The 21,642-nt window shown below is 37.8% G+C and overlaps 1 pseudogene; it reads left to right on the forward strand.

The window, feature by feature from the left end:
* Positions 1 to 2,040: 2,040 nt before the first annotated feature.
* On the forward strand, positions 2,041 to 7,330 carry LOC107808323 (uncharacterized; annotated as a pseudogene).
* The last annotated feature ends 14,312 nt before the right edge of the window (positions 7,331 to 21,642 follow it).

Raw genomic sequence — 21,642 nt, forward strand, 5'->3', positions numbered from 1 at the left:
TTTGGTAAGTTAAGTCCATGCCCTGGGAAATCCATCCCGAATATATATATATATATATATATATATATATATATATATATATATATATATATATATATATATATATATATATATAAAATTTGAGTCGAAAAGAATAAAATTTTCTACATGGAGAAACAAAAAAGATGACTAACCTCCAATTTGAACTTTGAACTTGCTACTATGTAGGAGAATGGAGTTCTTTTTGTATTTGTAAAAAAAATTAAAGATTCGTTACTTTTGGGAGATATTAGTATACTAGCGGACAAGATAAAGAATTGAAAAATATCATAAATTAGGGATTTAATCAATAAAAAAAGGGCCTTAACTTTTTTAATTTAATATATTTCAGTTCCTTTTTAAAACTTTTGAGTAATTACAAGCTGATTTTTGAGAATTTGGATATTATATGAATGACTTATTCAGCAAATTTTATTTTAATTTGAAAAAGTCTTTGGGGCTTATGCCTCACTAAAAAATTGTGCCTCAAACGCTCGGGCGTACGCCCTGAATTGTTGGGTGTACGCCTTTTGAGACTTTCTCCCCACACTATCGCATTGGGGCATTTTTGGTGCACTCGCCCCGAAAATGCCTTTTAAAAAACTAGTTATATTTCATGCCATCTGCATGAATCTGAGCTACCAGATCCGAATCGTTTAAAATTATGTGGGACCATCTAAAATGACCTAATGAACAATAGTCATAATTTCGGCATGAACATTCCTTTTTGTTTTTGGCATTATAGGGCCAAAAACTAGAATTCGAGCCGATTTTCATATTTTCGTGTGTTATATATAGTCCATGCCATTTTCATGAATCGGGACTACCGGATCCGAATCGCCTAAAATTTTGCGGATAAAAAATGACCTAATGAACAATAATCATGCCCGACCGTTTCTTGTTTTTTGGTATTTTAGGGTCAAAAAACAAGAATTCGAGCCGATTTTCATATTTTCTTATGCTATAGTCAATACCATTTTCATGAATCCGGGCTACTAGATCCAAATTGCCTAAAAATTTGCGCAGCCATTAAAAAAATGACCTAATGAACAATAGTCATGGCTTTGGCACGAGTGTTCCTCATTTTTTTTAGAATTTAAGGATAAAAAAAAACTAGAATTCTGGCCGGTTTCTAAATTTTCGTGCGTTATAGTCCTCGCTATCTGCATGAACATGGGCTATCGGATTCTAATCGCCAAAAATTTTGCGAGGCTATCAAAAATGACCTAATAAACAATAGTTATTGCTTCGGCATGACCGTTCCTTGTTTTTTGGTATTTTAGGGCCAAAAAACTAGAATTCTTGCCGATTTTCAAATTTTTGTGTGCTGCCGTATGCATAAATCCGGGCTACCAGATTGATTAACCAAATATTTTGCGGGGCCATCAAAACTGACTTAATGAACAACAGTCATAGCTTCGGCATGAACGTTCCTCATGTTTTGGCATTTTAGGGCCAAAGATCTTGAATTTAGGTCGATTTCCAAATTTTCGTGTGTTATAGTCCACGCCATTTGCATGAATTCGGGCTACCGGATCCAATTCACCTAAAATTGTGTGTGGACATAAAAAATAACCTTATGAACAATAGTCAGGGTTTCAGCATGACCGTTACTCGTGTTTTGGCATTTTTTGGCCAAAATATTAGAATTCGGACCGAATTCCAAATTTTCGTGTGCTGATGAAGCCTCCCTTGTTGTTATTTTTTTTCTCATTAGTTATCTTATATCTTGTTTGGTCAAGTTTCTAAAAACCGCTTATTTTAAGAGGCGCTTTTGAGAAAAGCGCTTTTCAAAAAAATATTTTTGGTGAGAAGTAGTTTGTGTTTGACTAATTAACTTGAAAATCTCTTTTAAGCAACAATTAGGGTTTGGCTAAGCTTTTAAAAAGTGCTTCTAAGTGTATTTTTCTCAAAAATACTTTTCAAAAAAGTTGTTTTTTCAAAAATGCTCTACTTGTATAATTTTACTAGATATGTTATTATTGTTATATAATCGTGTGTAAATAGTGTGTAAGTGAAAATTTTCAAGAGGTCAAATTCAACCCCTTTTTTTTTCACTAAGCAATTTCAACCCTTTGGCTGCACCCTGCAGATGTTCCCCAAAAAATTAATGCAGATGAAGCTAATTTTCTAGTCATTCTGAAACTAGGGAGGCATGAGATCATCAAAATTGGTACTCATGCTAAGTCCTTCTAACCTTTTCCAATGCTTATTTAGCTATATGTGCAATTTGGGGTGCGTGACTGACATCACTTTACTGAATCCTATATTGAATCTATTCCAGAAATTCTGGAAAAATCTGACATTAATCAGTCAAGATTCAATTTTCTGGTTTTAGCAGAAATTTTGGACTGCCTTTTATGTAATTGGTGTACGTTAGGATTAGTACAAGCTGTGAGAAACTTTAGGTCAGTAGTTATGGGTAAAGATTTATTTGGTAATTTTAAATGATAGTTCGCATTACTTTGAATATCTCCTTTGTTATAATAAATTGGAATCAAGGTAGTGCTTCTCCATTCGTCGGGCATGCTACCACTTCATAGTATAGCATTAAATAGCTTGGTAAGCCGTCCTACTCCAACCTTTCCAAGACACTTCTAAACTATGAGGATTAATATTTTCCAAGACAACTTTTTGCTAATTGACGAAACCAACGAGAGTGTAAACCAAAAGTTTGAACTATGCAGAAGCACTCTAGAGTAAGAGTTTTTGGATACATAGAAGTAAGATTGAATGTATGTATTGCAAGTTTAGTCGGCATAAGAAGAGTGAAGTTGAGGTGGGATTAGACTGGATTGTGATGCCTAAATGCAAATAATTCAGATATCTAGGCTCGTTGTGCAATAGGTGCAGATGAGGCCAATTTTCTGGTCATTGGTTTGACCTCCAATGTATCTGAACCATGAGAGGCCTGAGATGATCAAAGTTGGAACTGATGTTAAGACCTTTTCACCTTTTCAAAGGCTGTTTTGCTAGAAACTGCATTTGGGGCACGTGACATCACGTTACCGAATCTTATATGGGTCCATTCCGTGAGTTCTGGAAAACTATGTCATTAACCTTTGACGGTCATTATTTAACGGAAATGATATGAGAAAGCTAGCTGTCAGGGGCCGAAGAAAGTGGCTTCTTGAACTTAAAAGGCGACCATTTTCTCCATTTCAGCAAGAAATGCACTTCAAATTTTTCATTTGTATTTGGCTACATAGACACAGATATATAGTGGGGTGTCAGTAAATTAGTCATAGATACATCCTATTGGTTTTTCTCAGAGCATTGGAGGAAGGAAAATCAAACTGGCTGAATCTGAAGTGGGGTTTGATCGATCTTGGAATATTGGGTCGAAATGGATAATACAACAGCATCAGCTCAAGGACCATCATCACCAGCTGAGGCAGGGCATGCTCGATTAAAGCAGGAGATGTCTAAGCTCACGATTTCTGATGATCCCAGATCACAGAGACAAACGTCCCATTCAATCTCCCCACAGCAGCGGCCTTGTTGTAGGGCTGGTGGTGGTTTTGATGGTGGTGCTGTCTCTGTTTGGAAGAGAGGGCCAACTTATTTCAGTCATTTGTCACCATTGGGAAGAGAGAGTAGTAGTAAAGGCGAGGGTGACAGCAGTAATGGTGGTGGCCATGCTGCAGTGAAGTTTACTGATAGACACTATTTGAATATATTACAGTCAATGGGACAAGCATTGCATAAATTTGATGTCAACTATCGTATAAATTACTGGTGAGTAATTGAAGTAGACTTCGTATCTTTTGCCTTTTCACTTTTCTTTTGTTCATTCGGACTTGGGAGAGAAAAGAAGTGGCTGGGAGAGATTGTGTTTGTGTCTAAAATTAGCTGAGTTTGCTTTTTAGTTAGACCATGACTGCTATTTATCACGTTTGTTCAATGTAACATAGGAGTGTAAGTTGAGCCATTGTTAGACCTTGATTGGTGTTTGTCATGTTTTTCAATGTTATTAATTTAGGAGTGTAATTTGAGCCATTGTTGCACAGGAATCGATCTGCTGAACGACTATATGGTTATTCTGCTGAAGAAGCTCTTGGACAAGATCCCGTTCAGCTCTTAGCATATGCTCAGGATTATGCTGATGCTAATAACATTGTACATCTAGTGATGAAAAGGGGTGAGTGTTGGTCTGGACTGTTTCCAGTTAAGAATAAGCGAGGGGATAGATTCCTAGTCATTGCTACCACTACCCCTTTTTATGACGATGATGGTACTTTTGTCGGTGTTATTTCTGTATCGAGTAATGCGAGGGATTTCCAAGAAACAGGGTTTGCATCAATGGAAGTGAAGCAATTGGAACCTGATGCAAGATTTAGAGCCAGAAAACCCTTGCTTCTTCCAAACTTGGGCTTGATCCCCAGCAGCCCCTGCAAGTTACCATTGCCTCCAAAATTTCTAATTTGGTTAGTACTCACTTTGTTTGGATAGTTGCCTGGTTTTCTTTTAGTTCTCTTTACTGTCTGTATACAACGGTAGGCATATGCTAATATGACGAAATCTCATAACAGGCCTCAAAGGTGAGCAACAAGGTTAAGTCAAAAATAAGGACAGGAGAGAGCAGCGTGCATCATGAAGGTGGAAGTGGAGATAGTCATTACTTGAGCCGTGCATTTTCTGGGGCTGCTCTCTCAGATCACTGGGAGGATGCAAATTCCATTGGAGCGCGTACGCGTTTGGGAGATGTTCACACTTCTCCCTTTGGATTATTCTCTAATCTTGCAAAAGAGGAACATTCTCAGGGGAAACACTCAAGCTATTCTGGGGATGAGAGTGAGGGAAAACAAGGGATTTGTAAGGCTATCACCTTGAAGACAGAGGCATGGATGGCGAAGAAGAGCTTACCATGGCCATGGAAAGGCAACAAGCGAGATGCGTCAGAGACAGGGAGTACGAGATTTGTACAGGCTTGGCTAAACATTGACCATGAGTTTAATTACAGTAACAGTTATAATGCATTAATACCAGACAATCAGTTCATTGATGCTAACTGGACAACCACCAATGAAGCTTCGGGATCCTGGTCTACTTCATTTGATGTCAACAGCACAAGCAGTACTAGTAGCTTCGGAAGCACCAGCAGTAGTGATGTTAATAAGGTGGACATGGATACTGACTGCCCGGATTACGAAATCTTGTGGGAGGACTTAACAATTGAAGAACATATTGGAGAAGGTGCGTGAAATTCCTTTTACAGGTTAAATTGTCAAAGACAAGTCTATCAGTTACTCCAAACTTGATCATAGAATTTTTGGAATCAAGCTTATGCTTATGGCGTGGTACCGCAATGTCTAAATTCTGGTCTCTTGGTCCTATCATATGGATGATGTCTAAGCCTACTCTAAACCAGTATTTGTGTTGTTAATTACATGAGGTTTCTGACACTCATCTTTCTAATCAACGCTTGAAGACTAGATCTTACTGGCTATTTTTCTAGAGGGTCGCATAGTGGTTGATGTTGGTGCTGGTAGTGGCATTTTGTCATTATTTGCAGCTCAGGTGATCTGTTTGTACCAATGCATCTTGTGCTTTTCGATGAACGATATCAACCATAGCACAGCCATTTATGCTGATATCTCTACTCTATTATCTTTTCTTTTTCCAACCTCTCTTCACACCCAAAAAACCTCATAGGCTGGTGCAAAGCATGTTTATGCCATAGAAGCTTCTGAAATGGCCGAATATGCCAGAAAACTGATTGCTGGAAATCCATCACTGAATGAAAGAATTACAGCAAGTGTTCTTTTACTTGTTTAAGCTGACTCCACTTAGTATGGGATTGAGGTGTTTTTGATTTATTGATCGTTCTCTTGTTTTTTTCCGGTGTCTTTTCCAATGCTATCCGACATATTCATATAGTATCTTGGTAGTGCTTCTTATGCGTTTTTGTTAATGTTTCATCTATGGATGTTTAGGTAATCATAGGAAAGGTTGAAGATGTAGAGTTGCCTGAGAAAGCTGATATTTTGATCTCTGAGCCAATGGGTAAGCCTGTCTAGTTAGTCTTATTTTTAATTCATTATTTGATCATGTTAACTTCTAAGATGGAGCATTGCGTATACTTTGGTCGTGGTGCAAGTTTACTAGAACTTTAGGTTATCCTCCTGGATTGACGACTAAAGTTCTTCATGAAACATCACTATAGCTATATCAGTGTTAATTATTTGATTTTCAAGAACCTATACTATTAAAGACGGAGAGTATATGGAAGATTAAGACAATGACAACATCTGATCTGATGAATGCTTTGCTATCTGTGGACCAAACAGAAGTGAAGAGAAGATCCATTTTTGCCTATGTGCTAGGAACATCTCCGATTGCCTATAAAAACTGAGAGCATAAAACACAAATATACATGTTCAGTAGCCAATACACATCCTAATAACTAACTTCCACACGTAGTACAAATTGAGTTGCATTTTAAATTTGTATTGCCTGATTGTCCACTATTTTCCACGCTAGCCCTGGCAACTTTTGGCTTTGAATCACTTTAATTTTCCTCATCTTCTCAACTGACCTGGTATGCAACTTTACTGTTTCGTCCAACTCAGTGAGACACAGTATCGCCCATCTTTCCAAGAATTGGTGGAGAAACTTAACGATCTGCAGAGGGAGTATGTTATTCAATCCCAGACAGCAAGTAGCACTGACGTAGCAGCCATAAGGAACAGTAAATACAGAAAGCGCTTGTGCTTCAGGTTCATCGTCAGATTGCTAGCAGATGCATTTTTGCTAACTCTTCAAGGTTTTATGGCTGTCACATGAAAGTTGGCCAGTCAGAGCTCACAAGCTGCTCGTGTAGTCCGATCCTAAGTTCAGAGGGCTGTTCGTGCTGGCGCGTTCTGTTTGTCTTATCGGGTAAATTGGGTAATGATTCAAATGCCATTTTGTGGTGCCCTTCCATTAACTGTTCTTCTACATTAGACCGAATTTCTTTTTTCTATACGATTGAAACGTGCCGTCTTTGAATTTCAGGCACACATTTGATCTGAAGAGATTGAAGCACTGTATCAAGTGAAGACTGAAGACTCTAAATAACAACAGCCAGAAAGTTGCCTGCTCTCTAAAAAGTGTTTTATTAGCCATTTGTTGTGATCATCCTTCATGTTTTAGACTAGTATTTTGTACTCCCAAGTGGTTGCTAAGCTTTTTTTTTAAGTTTGTTATAAGAGACTACTCCTGTATATATAGCTTGTTCATTCCCTGTGAGGTACTCTTTTTGGATTGAATTATCTTGTTATGTACTTGTTACACAAATTGTTTCAAAACACTTACAAGTGAAGCTTGTTTATTACTCTCTTCGTTTCAATTTATATGATGTAGTTTGACTTGACACAAAGTTTAAGGAACAAAAGAAGACTTTTGAATTATGTGGTGCTAAAAGCTTGAGGGGCAAAAGTTTTGTGGGGCCACAATATTTGTATGGTTATAAAAGCTTTTCATTAAGGGTAAACTGAGTAAAATGAAAAGTTTTTAAAGTTAAATTATTTCTAAATCCAGAAATGTGTCATTTTTTTGGAACAGACTAATAAGAAAAATGTCTCATTTAAATTGAAACAGAGAGAGTAGTTAAGCGTGAATAGATATTTGGAATAATAATTAGAGTTTTAACTTAAATGCAATGACTGCAAAATTTTATATACTATCAGGTATCAGGTCATTTAAAAGCTAATTACTTGTATTGTTTATCTTATGCATGAGTTTGTAACCTCAAAAATAAGGTAGTAATGTGTTACAAAAGATTAACTATTCTTAACAGCAACGATATATTTTTGCATTGTTAGTTCATATGCGTTTATTATGGGATAATTAGCCGAGTGATTTTGGGAACGAGCAGCTGTTAATTTCCTACACCGGAAACTAAACGAATAATTTTGGGAACTTGATTCACTAGAATTCTTACAATGACTATTAAAAATTTCAGATTGATAGAAAAACGTTACATTACCATTACAATAGGAAATGATTAGAGTTAAAAATATACATTAAAACAGTAATACAGGTTAATAAATCAAGAGGAAAGGACTACTAGTACAATTTGTCTTGAAAAAACTTATTTACGAAACAATTATACATACACAATGAGTGGCCCCAAAACAATAAACAAACCAAGAAAAACATATGTTAGCATCTTTTTCAGTCACTTAGAACTTAATGGTTAAAAGTTTCTAAAACGCCACCAAATATAGGCAAATAAGGTGTCATAATTATAATAGTGAACTCCAAAATATTGTTTGTTCTGAAGCTTGTCTTAAACAAATTTCACTATAGAATAGAATGGAAAAGTTAGAGGTCATATAAAACGAGATCAAGAATTCAATTGTTGAAGCACATTTTGGATTAAAGCTCAAGCAGTCAAAGTTGTGAGGATCCGAAAGTTGAACCAAAATAATAGTATAATACTTTGACAGTTGAACCTGAACCGTTACAGGTCAAGCCTTGATGGGGCAAACTTCATCGAGGAGGTTAAATGTAATAGTCTAGGCACGAACAATAAATTAATTTTGCTTACGTATACAAGAATTCAAGAGAGGTCGGAACATATGATAAAATTGGAAAGTTATAAATAGCTATGTCATTCGGGGACATCCGATAAAATTGGAAAGTTGTACAATAGCTGCAGATGTTACCCAAGAAAAGAATAGCTGCAGATGAGGCCAATTTTGTAGGCATTGGTTAGAGACCTGAGATCATCAAAATTGGAACTAATGTTAAGACCACTTCACCTTCTCTAAGGCAATATAAGGCATGTGTTTGCTATAGAAAGTGCATGACATCACTTCACTTGAATCCTATAATATGCAAGTGTCACACCTCATTTTTTCCCGCGAAATAAATAGTTTTTTTCAATTAAAGTGACATTATTCGAAATGAGATTATTTATTTAATCAGAGTCACCACTTGGGATAATTATTATGGTGTCCCAAGTCACCGATTTATTTTAAAATCTCAAATCGAGAAAATTGACTCTGTTTAAGTCTGCGAAACTAGAAGATCTAGTAAGGAATTATGTTAACTCGGGAGAAGGTGTTAGGCACTCCTGGATTCTGTGATTTTAGCACGGTCGCTTTTAATCATACTTGGCTTAATTAATTTGTTTAACTACGTATTTTTAGAACCTATATGTATTTTCCTTTTTATCGCTTTTAATTATGGCGCTGTATAGGTTTATCTTTGAAACGGATCACATGTGTGTAAATCCGTTTTATTTGGGGCACTAAAATATGTCATGCGTACGTGTACATAATTAATCACGCTTTATTAATATTAGAATTGTTCGACCAAAGTCGCGCGAACGCATACTTTGATTTATTTGTGGAAATCATAATTATGTCACGCGAACATGTACACAATCATGATAATAGATTAGAACGCGCCTAAAGCATTCTATGAAGATTTGTGAATTTTATTGTAGGGCATGATATTATAAGATTAAACAAACAATCTTATTCATTTAGATCCTAGCAGACCATTTGATGTCATTTCATATCCTACTCGTGTTGGTGTGAAAGCAAATGGATTTTAAAAGGTTTAACCACGTGAGTTTGACTAACAAGGATGTTGGGTTTAAACTAAGTGTAAGGATGTGCCGAATTAAACTAAACGAGCCCTAATCGAATGATTATAGGGTTTTAACTGACATTTGAACTATAAACAATCTTTTATTTTATGCAGAAGAGTTTTCGAGACTGGGCCACAATACAATAGGCCCAGTAGGACCTGTTTTCCACCAGGTCTCTTTAGGCTCTCAACAATTGAGACCTAATGCATTTGATTGTATAGTAGACTTTTCAACATGGGCTAATTTATCATCAAGTCCAAAAAAAATAAAGTAGGCCAATTCAAAATAGTCAAGTCCAAATACATAAATATAATTGTCACTACAAATCCAACCTAGAACCATGCTTAATCGTAATAAACAATGATTCTAACATCATAGAGAAGACTCATACATTTGTTACATGACATGACTAATTCTTAGACTATTACGGTGATCAATAAACTCCTTTTGTGCATATTAAGATATTTTACATGAAAATCATTACCCTACCCTAGCAACTAATCTTTCAAATCAACTCCGAATTATAACTAAGCCTCTGTACTACCATATATAAAAAGAATCATCCCCATTACCTTCAAGATCCTCCTTGAGCTTTAGAGTTTACTAATCTGACCAATTAGTGGTCAGATCTGCAAACTACAGCCATGTGATCAGTAGCAACAACTCTTTACATTCTCCAAATTAACACAGAATTACTTACATGCGCATAATACTATGGTAGCCTTCTGTTCCTTAGTCTGTTTATAGGAATCAATTTCGAACCTTTGAAAATGTGTTGTTTAGACTTGAAATGATCAAATAACACATCTAACATTCTAATTGAAAACAACACTTAGATTAACCTTAGTAGGCATTAAATTTCGATCAACTTCATCATTTTTATATATTTTTGAAATATCGAAAAACTAACAGATTTCATCAAGATGGATGATTATCAATAGCAAGTAGACTAGTTCATAAGTAATTTTATACATAATTTTACTAGAGAAACAGATGAACAAAAATATCCATTAAAAGAGGAACAAAGATAAGCAGATATGGCAATTTAACACAAAATAAATGCATGAAATTGAGTATAACCATGGAATCAAACATTCAAATATTCATCTATAAGCTCAAAGATAATCACAAGTGAAGATTAACATACCTAAAAGTAGGAACTACGCAGCAGTTAACCAAATGAGGTCTAGAATTCCTAAATTCAGCTACAGCAGGGAAATCAGCAGAATCAAGTCAGCAAACAACAGCTCTGAAGCTTGAAAATCCTTTGAAACCCCAGGAAAATATCAACCAAGTATGCTCAAAGTTCAAAACAGCTTTTTCTCCTTTTTTTTGTTTTCTTTGTATGTAAATCGAGTTTTCAGAGTGTTTTTCTCCAAGAAAAATCAGTGTTAATCAAGAAAGGAGTGTGAATTTTCTGCAGAGAATGAGTGTGTGTGGGGGGGGGGGTGTGAATGAATGTGAGATCCCTTATATAGGAAATATCTGTGCCCTATGAGAGAGTGAGAGAGGGTGTGAGAGTATTCTGCCAGTTTCCTAAAAAACATCTTTTCACAACAAAAATGAACAGCTGTCCAGTTCCAGAGATTCCTTCCTTTTCTTCTAACCCCTTAAACTTCTGAAATTACCCCCTTAACCCCAATCTTAACCTGATTTCCTCATTTTATTGTATTTTCAAATCTTCTATTCTATTCTTTTTTCCTTTTTCTTTTAACCTCATAAAGTTCCAATTATTATAAATAGCCACACCAAAAGAAACAAACAGACCTGAACAAAAACACTAATGCAAAAACCAAATAATTTAATAATTAATTGATTAAACTTATGCAATTAAATTAATTAACATATAATTGAACTAAATGATTATGCAATTAACTAATAACTTAAACAATGAACATTCAGAATAACAAATACTATTAAGTGCAAGACTAACAGTTAATTAAACTAAACGAGAAAGAAAATGATTACCCTGAAGAGTGTGAAAAATTTGGAACTCTGACTGGTCGAGAACAAGTTGGCTGGACTCCAATGTATTCGACACGAACCGAAATTAACATCAATCGATTGATGTTAATTTCAGCTTGAATCGAGTCTTGAAGTCTTGAAGAATCAAAAATGGGGGCCTAGGATTTCTAGGGTTTTTTGGATTTGAAATTCGAAAGGTTTGGTGGGGGGTTTTGGGAGAATTAATGGTAGATTAGGGATGAAGGAAGGTTGGAGATTATAGGGTGTTAATTTGGGAGTGATTGAGGTGGTGCCCGCCGGTAGAGGAATTTGGGGCGGCTAGGGTTAGAGAGATGAGCGAGATGGGAGAAATGAGGGGATATTTTGGGGGAGGAGGTTTCAGACACTTAAATAGGGAAAAGGGTATCAGTTCGTAGCCGTAGAATCAAAAGAGATCGAGGGTGGGGATTCAAGGTGACGAAACAGTGTCGTTTAAGAGCCTTCTGAGGGTAAATTGAAACGGACCAGGTTTGGGGCTAAAATGGGACGAATTTTGGCAATTGGGCCACTTAACAATTGTGCTCTTGGCCCAATTTCAACAAAGACCAAGCTAACCTCTTCTTTTTCCTTCTTTAATTTTTTGCAATGTTAGCCACTTTAACTAACATAGCACTTAAAACTCAAATTGCAAAATTAACCCTTTTTACCTGAATGGTCTATTTAAACAAATTAATTTGTGGATTCCCAAATTTAATTAATTAATTAAACCTAAGATGTAAAAGAAAACCAAGAAAGATTATGTGTATTTTTATAATTTTATATTGTAACAATACTTCTAACACATGATTAAATCCTAACATGCAATTAAAATCCTAAGCTTAACTAAATGAAATATAAAAAATATTTTTGATAATTTTTTTATGATTTTAAGATATTAAATATGCACAAAAATACAGCTAAATGCAAACCAACAAATAAAGAGAAATTCCTAAAAATTCTATAAAAACTAGAAAACTATTTTTTGTGGATTTTGTAGGAGTATTTTCATAGGGCAAAAATTATGTGCTCACAGCTGCCCCTCTTTACTCGGAAACATGAAGAGTTTTCGGGCAAAGATAAAGTGAGCAGTTACGAGCAATTTTTACCCGTTTGACACTCCATGAAAAGCATTTTAAAAAAGTTTGACTGAACCTTGCTTCGGAGGTTGCTTACATATCCTTGGCTATAAAGGAATCAGGTCGGTATAGTTCTGGAAATTTTGGTAGATGGGACTACCAGGAAGCTTTGATTTCACTGTTGTTGTTGCTATTTGCTGACCTCCTTATTACACCATAAATCAGAAATGGAAAAAAATTAAACCAGCCAATTAACTATGAGTTACAAGATTTCTATCTATAAGTCTTCTGAAACTTGGTCTTGAGTCTTGACTAGCTCTTAATGCAGACTCTGATCTGAATATTGATGCTTGCTAGCTATCAGTGCTAGTTCATTCTTCTACGGCTTCTTCTGATGAAGACTAGAACAGCAATACTCGTGACTTCAATCATGTCTTGAGCAGTCCACACCTTTTCATTTACTTCTGCATAATGGATTCACTTCTTTTTGTTCTTTTCTTTTATTCTGGATCGAGACTTCTTCTTTTGGTCATCTCGAATCCCTGTGCCTAGGGGTAGAACCTGCTTAGACACCAAAACAAACAAACGAACGAAATTTTTCTGCCCCAGTTTTTACTAGGAAAATTTCGCGAGTTATTTGTAACAAAACTCTATACTACTTTATCTATATTGAAAAAGAGACTAGGAAGTTGAGACCCTATGTCTAAAATAAAATCAACTAGGGAATGGAGACCCTATGCTGGAAAAGAAACTAGGGAGTTGAGACCCTATGTCTAAAATAAAATTAACTAGGGAGTGAATACCCTATGTTGGAAAAGAGACTAGGGAGTGAAGACTCTATGTCTAAAATAAAATCAATTAGGGAGTGGAGACCCTATGTCTAAAATAAAATTAACTAGGGAGTGGATACCTTATATTGGAAAGGAGACTAGGGAGTGGAGACCCTATGTCTAAAATAAAATCAACTAGGGAGTGGAGACCCTATGTTGAAAAAGAGACTAGGGAGTAGAGACCTTATGTCTAAAATAAAATCAACTACGGAGTGGAGACCTTATGTCTAAAATAAAATCAACTAGGGAGTGAAGACCTTATATCTAAAATAAAATCAACTAGGGAGTGGAGACCCTATGTTGGAAAAAAGACTAAGGAGTGGAGACCATATGTCTAAAATAAAATTAACTAGGGAGTAGAGACCCTATTTTGGAAAAGAGACTAGGGAGTGAAGACCCTATGTCTAAAATAAAATCAACTAGGCAGTGGAATTCCTATGTTGGAAAAGAGACTAGGGAGTGCAGACCCTATGTCTAAAATAAAATAAACTAGGGAGTGGGGAGACCCTATGTCTAAAATAAAATCAACTAGGGAGTGGAGACCCTCTGTTGGAAAAGGGACTAGGGAGTGGAGACCTTGTGTCTAAAATAAAATCAATTAGGGAGTGGAGACCCTATGTTGGAAAAGAAAACTAGGGAGTTGAGATCCTATGTCTAAAATAAAATCAACTAGGGAGTGGAGACACTATGTTGGAAAAACAAACTAGAGAGTGGAGACCCTATGTGTAAAATAAAATCAACTAGGGAGTGGAGACCCTATTTTGGAAAAGCAAACTAGGGAGTAGAGACCCTATGTATAAAATAAAATCAACTAGGGAGTGGAGACCCTATGCTACCATGATTTTGAAGTTTTATTTTTATTATATATATATATATATATATATATATATATATATATATATATATATATATTAAAAGAATAAAGTAGAATGTGAGAAGGAATTTGGAGAAGACTTCCCGTTTTGAGTTGTTGCTGCTGCAGAGCTATTTTAGTCTCCGCATGGTTTCTTTTTGGTTGTACCTGCTTCTTGCAAGGTTGCTTTTGGATTACACCTGTTTTCTTCTTCTTTTTTTTCAAATAAAGAACAATTGTTAGTTTGAAACGGTGGTTGGTTTTACGGCCTTGAGTGTTTCAGTCACTTGATCTTGGCCCATCTTCTTTTGATGATGATTTCAACCTGCCACTAGCTGTTTCCTAAATACCACTTGCATTTCTGGCTCCGGAGAGCCTTTGACTTTTCAAACTTTTACATGACAGTTGGTCGCGTGGGATTTAACCTTTTAAACTTTATTTTGCCTTTGTGGCATTTCACTTTCGACTTCTTTCCTCCAAAACTTCCAATTTCAGAGCATTGGGGAACCTTTGGCTTTTCAAACGGCAAACGGCTAGCCACTTGGGACTTAACCTTTTCAACTTTATTTTGTCCTTGTAGGCACTTTCAATTTGATTTTCTCCTTTAGAAAGTTTTTGATTTCAAGCATCAACCACCATGGCCAGTCGGGGTTGACTTGATGCCCCTGCCGAGGCTGGGTGCCTTTTGAATATTAGCTTGTATCAAACAAAAGCCCTGTAAATCAGTCTTGCCATCCCTTCTTCGCCTTAGTTTTGGAATAGAGTTAGACCGAAAGGGATTCAAAGAAAAACAAACAATAGAATGGACAATGAATTTAGACAAGAGGTATCCCTTTCAGAGAAAGGAAAGAAGAACTTATCTGGAGTACATGCGGACTTCAATGAACATGACATGCCTTTTGGATTGGATGCCTGATCTGTGTAAACCGTCTGACTCTCATAAATTCATCACAACTTTTGCCTCAAAACCAAGAAACCTTACCCAGGACTATGTCGATGCCAATGGCTGTGAGGATCCTTTTTTCGATCAGTGGCGCCCTTTGCAGGTTTTCATCAGCTAACCTCTCTCATTTCTCTTCTCACCATCTTCTTATAGTGCTCTTTATGAGTTTTCACTACAAGACTCTCATTTTAGTTTTACTGCTCGCCATCGTCTTATGGTGCCCGTGAGGGTTTTCACCAATAAGACTCTCTCATTTTATTTCTCTCATTTTGGTGGCATCAGATCTAAGTGATTGTATCCTCCAATTCTTGAACATTCTCGTTGATTGATCGGAAGGACTTGAAAAGGAATTGGGTAAAAAGGATATGAATTGAATTATAAATTTGGAACCTCTCAAGCGAAACCATCGCTGAACCATTGTAACATTTGCCCCTGTTTCAACTTTTGGGGGAGTGTGAATTTTTATTGTGGTGTGACTGAACCCCAGAAAGAGGCTGCCTACGTATCCTTTCGGAATCAAGCCAAACGTACTTCAATGAACTTTGTTTTTTTATTTTCTTTTGTCTTTCGTTTCTTTTGTTTTTTCTTATTTCTTTTCATCATTCATTTTTTTTTCTTCATAATAACTTCCAGATTCGAAAGAGGGTAATCAAAGAAAGGGAACCAGCTCAAATAGGTTTGCAAAAGGTTCATAGTGTTTGGATAGCGAGAAAGAAAGCCTTCGTCATCCCAATCGGAGCATGTTAAAGCTGTGAAAATAGTCAAATGTAATACCTTTTGATCGCGTCTACATTAACAGCTGTCTCGGGGTCGTTTCCCTCGATATCTCCCAAGTACAACACTCCCTTCGGCAACACTCTTCTTATAATGTTTGGACCTTTCCAATTTAGAGCAAATTTTCCTTTGGCTTCTTCATGATGTGGGAGAATACGTCTCAGAATGAGTTGCCCCACTTTGAATTTTCTGGGCCGCACTTTCTTGTTGTAGGCACGAGCCATTCTTTGTTGATACAACTTCCCGTGGCAAACTGCGGCCATCCGCTTTTCATCAATCATAGTCAACTGTTCCAAACGGGTCTTCACCCATTCATCATCCTTGATCTCAGCTTCAACAATGATCCGAAGAGAGCGAATCTCAACTTCTACAGGTATTACAGCTTTAGTGCCATAAACCAATAAGTAGGGCGTGGGCCCAACTGATATGCGCACGGTTGTGCGATATCCCAATAGTGCAAATGGTAACTTTTCATGCCATTGTCTGGAACCCTGAATCATTTTCCTGAGGATCTTCTTGATGTTCTTGTTTGCAGCTTCAACGACGCCATTAGCTTTGGGCCGATTTTAAATTTTTCGCATACCTCCCTCATCAAATGGTTGTTCAGATTTTCAGCATTATCTGTAATGATAGTATTAGGAATACAAAAATGACAAATAATGTTCGAATGCACGAAGTCCACCACTGCTTTCTTGGTGACGGCTTTAAAAGTGACTGCTTCGACCACTTTGTGAAATAATCAATGGCAACCAAGATGAATTTGTGCCCATTTGAAACTTTAGTTTCGATTGGCCCAATAACATCTATGCCCTAAGTGACGAACGGTCAAGGCGTTGACATAAGATGTAACTCTAAAGGTGTTGCATGAATCAGGTTGCCGTGTATCTGACACTGATGGCATTTTCGGACAAAACTAAAACAATATTTTTCCATAGTCATCTTGTATTAGCCTGCCCTGAGGATTTTCTTTGCAAGGACATACCCGTTCATGTGAGGCCCACATACTCCCGAATGCACTTTATTCATGATTTTTTCAGCTTCTCGGGAATCTACACACCTCAAAAAGTTCAGATCTGGAGTTCTTTTGTATAAGACCTCTCCACTAAAAAAGAAACTGCTTACAAGCCTTTTGATGGTTCTCTTTTGGTCACTGGCCTGCTCGGGGTATTCTTTTGTTTTCAAAAACCTTTTGATATCATGATACCATGGCTGAACATCTAACTCTATTTCAACTGCGTTACAATAACCATGCCTTTCTCGAACATGGATTTTCGGCGGGTCAATATGAACATTACCCGGGTATGGCAGCATTGAGGCCAAAGTAGCTAGTGCATCAGCTAGCTCATTGTGGAATAGAGGAATATACCTGAACTCGACGGTCTTGAACCGTTTGCTGAGATCTTCCACATGTTGCCTATACGGGATGAGTTTGATGTCTCAGGTTTCCCACTCACCTTGGGCTTGCCGAATGATCAAATCAGAATCCCCCAGATTAATAATTCCTCTACATCCAGATCAACTACCATATTCATGCCCATGATGCAAGTTTCATGCTCGGCGGTGTTGTTTGTACAGAAGAACCGAAGTCGGGCTATGGCCGGATAGTGTTGACATGTGAGCGAAATTAGAATTGCTCTGATCCCGATGCCTTTTACATTTACAGCCCCATCAAAGAACATTTTCCAGGCATTGGTGTTCTCTAGAATAAATTCAATTGAGTTCACTTCCTTGTCTGGAAAATAATTATTTAATGGTTGGTATTCATCATTGACCGGGTTCTTAGCTAGATAATCCGCAAGGCTTGGGCTTTCATCGTTGTGCGAGTGACATAGACAATGTCAAACTCGGTGAGCAGGATTTGCCATTTTTCTAACCTTCCAGTGGGCATTAGCTTCTGGAATATATACTTCAAAAGATCCATCCTGGTTATGAGATACGTTGTGTAGGCCGGCAAGTAATGTCTGAGCTTTTGGGCGACCCAAGTTAGGGCGCAACAAGTTCTTTCCAACAAAGTGTATTTGGCTTCATAACTGGTGAACTTCTTACTTAGATATTATATGGCTTGTTCTCTTTTCCCGGTCACATCGTGTTTCCCCATGACACAGTCGAAAGAATTTTCCAAGACTATCAGGTACAAAAACAAAGGTCTTCCTCGCTCGGGTGGAACCAACACAGGCGAATTTGACAGATATTCTTTGATTTTATCAAAAGCCTTTTGACACTCATATGTCCATTTGATTGCTGCGTATTTCTTCAACAACTTAAATATGGGCTCACAAGTAGTAGTAAGCTAAGCTCCCTCTAGGGGAAAATCATCGTGGCTGAAGGAAATCCTATTGACCTCAAATCTTTCGGCCATTCTTTCCAATTGTTCGACAGAAGTATCAACCGGGACGTATGCTTCATTCAGTGTTTTGAGGAGCACTTTCTGGTGTTCATCCAAACTCAGCAGCAGATATAAGAGTGAGACTTGGGAAGGAGTCTTCAGGTATTGAATATTCTGAAGTTTTCATCTTTATGAAGAACTCTTCTGCTTCCTCATTGCTTACATGCTTTTTGGACGACATTTGTTTATCCATGTTTAGTTTGGACTTCTTTAGCTCTTCTGGGGTATGGTACTTCCCAGACTGATTCATCTTGTTCACTTCTCCCATAACCTCTTTTCCTTTGTATGTAACCACAGTTTGTTGTAGTTCCAAGGGACTATGGGGGAATCTTTCATAGGACTCTGTGGTACGAGGCTGATAACAACGGGCTCAGTTAGCCTTGGTAAAATTACCGGCCCTCGTGCCACATAGGTCACATTTGGCACATACAATCTTGGCACACTCAATGACGCCTTCCTTTCATCGAATTTCTTAGGAGTGTTGAGGATAAATTGTTCTTTTCTCGGGGCCTTAGGAACATAGAGAACCACGTTCTTGGCAGGTGCCGGCCCATTCTTTGTTTCAAAAGCTTAAGGAACCGGAGCAACTTTCTTTTTGGTTTTGTCCGGTTGCACCGCCGCTTTAGGTCTTGCTTCTGAATTAGTGATGGCAACAATGGCCTTTAATGCTGGATCAAACTTTTTGTCATCACAAATCATTCCAATGACCGGACCATTATTGTGAGCCGGTAATGGATTGTTAGTCATATTAGGGATCTCTTCGTCCCTTAGCACAATTATTTTTCTTCTATCAAGCTTTCGACCGCCCTTTTGAGGGTCCAACAGTCTTTTGTATCTTGGCTTTCTACTCCTAAATAGTAAGCACATCTGGTACCGGCCCTCTATGATGGGGACTTGGGATTTTCCAATTGGGAGGTACAGGTTGCAATAGACCCAGTTGGATTAACCTTTGAAGCAGACTGGAGTAAGATTCACCAATAAGGGTGAAATTGCTTCTCTTGGGGGGCTCACGAGGGCGTGGGTTACGTTGGTGTGCATTTTGTGGTGGGCGCAGATTATATGGAGCTTGATAGGGATGGTTATTTCTGGGAGGTGGACCTCGTGCTTGGTTGTAGTGTTGTTGGGGCCGTGTGTAAGGTTGGGCATTTATCATCGCCTAGTGAGGTGGTTCCACAGCATAAGCTACATCTTGATGTGGGAAATAGTCTTGTGGGGTTCTTGGTGGCATATAAGAATGGTCAAGTGATCGGCGAGACCCTCTTGAACCCGAAGCCATCATGGCTACCTCCTCCCTCTTTTTGCGATTAGCCAAACCCCCTGAACCGTTCTGGATGGCTTGGGAGGTAGCTTTCAAGGTAGCTTAACTTAATGTCCGGCAAGTTTTCAGACCTTTCTCTACCATCTCCCCAATCTTGATAGCCTCAGCAAATGGCTTGCCCATAGCGGACATCATATTTTGGAAGTAATCAGCCTTCTAGGCTTGCAGGAAGATTGTAACCATTTATGTTTCGTCCATGGGCGGTTTTACTCTGACGGCCTGCTCGCGCCATTTGATAGCATACTCGTGGAAACTTTCCACGGTATCTTTTTCAAATTAGACAAGGAGTTTCTATCTGGAGCGATGTCCACATTGTACTGGAATTGTCTGCCAAAATCTAGGGCCAAATTGTCACATATGTGCCAGTGGGAGATTTCTTGATCCATGTACCATTCCGAGGCGATTCCTGTCAAGCTTTCTCCGAAGTAGGCCATCAGCAACTCTTCTTTCCCACCAGCCCCTCTCAGTTGATTGAAGTATCTCTTTAAATGAGCAATTGGGTTTCTGTGCCCATCATACTTCTCAAACTCTTGCATTTCGAAACCGGCAGGTAGATGAACATTTGGGAACATGCACAAATTCGAATAGGAAACACTTTTTTGGCCACTCAGGCCTTGCATGTTTTTCAAGCTCTGTTCCAAGCTTCTCATCTTCTGAGCCATTTCTTCCTGCTCGGGATTCCTAACTGTTCTTTCTTGCTCAATCGGGGGCTCATATTGTTGTTGTTGAGCGTACGAGTCCGGAGTAACATGAGTTAGGTCAGGATGAAATTGCAGGCCTTGGAAGGTAAATGTTGAAGGTTAAAAGCATGGCCTGGGCACGATTGGTTGTGCCATGGTAAAGACAGGTGGTGCGGAGAACAATGTTGACGATGCTCCGGAGAACGGTGCCTGGAGGAGGACCATAAAAGGCGTACCGGTGAAGTTAGATGATGTAGAAGGGTACCCAAATGGGACAAATCGGTTAGTCATAGGGATGTTGGTGGTTCCAACCGTCCTTGGGACCAGCTCGGGGAACCCGGGAATTGCGCTTGGTGGTTCCTTACCGTTCGACCAGGCGTCCCACATTTCTAACATGCAGAGGCGCAACATCTTGTTTTCTTCGACAGTTGCCGACTCTGGTTGTGAAATAGCTAGCTTAGGGCTATCTTCAGTGTTAACGATACAGAGATTGCTTTCTTTGAGTCCATTGGAACCTTTCCTTTGGATCTTGTAAAATAGGGGTGAGAAGCCAGATTACCGACAAAACCAACCACTTGAACAAGACCTGGCTTATTTGCACACACAACACCCTTTTCAGTTTTGAGACATTTAACAGATAGGGAATCGCACATTGGGGATGCAATACACCTGAACAGTTAAATATTTCTAAAATATTTTTGCAATGGCTGCGTGTTTCATCTCGGCTTTCACTATCTCTTTTCTGTTATGTAATTCTTTTCTTTCATTTCCATTTTTTTTTCTCTTTTTGTTTTTGTCATTCATGGTTTTCTCTTGTTGTTGTCACTCCTATTTTTTCTTTCATTTTTATCACACTTTTCTTCCTTTTTCTCATTTTTTTCTCTTTTTGTTGATTTTCACTTAGATTAATTATGGCTATGATTGCATCCGATGGGGATTGCCTACGTATCATGGCGCCGCATGAATCCGACCATTTCGTAGTTCAGGGGGAAAAAATGCAAAAATGAAAGAAAAGAAATTTTTTGGGGGATTTTCAATATTTCATTAATAAAAATCTTTTTGTTTTTTTCTATTACAAAGACTCATAGATATTGGTGACTTGAAAGGGAAACATACAAACTTAAAACAAAACAACAAAAAGACTTGACATTGATGAAGGACAAACAGACTCGAGAAAAAGTAAAATACAGACTTAAAG

The sequence above is a fragment of the Nicotiana tabacum genome, chromosome 15, assembly GCF_000715075.1.
Source record: "Nicotiana tabacum cultivar K326 chromosome 15, ASM71507v2, whole genome shotgun sequence".
Taxonomy (NCBI): domain Eukaryota; kingdom Viridiplantae; phylum Streptophyta; class Magnoliopsida; order Solanales; family Solanaceae; genus Nicotiana; species Nicotiana tabacum.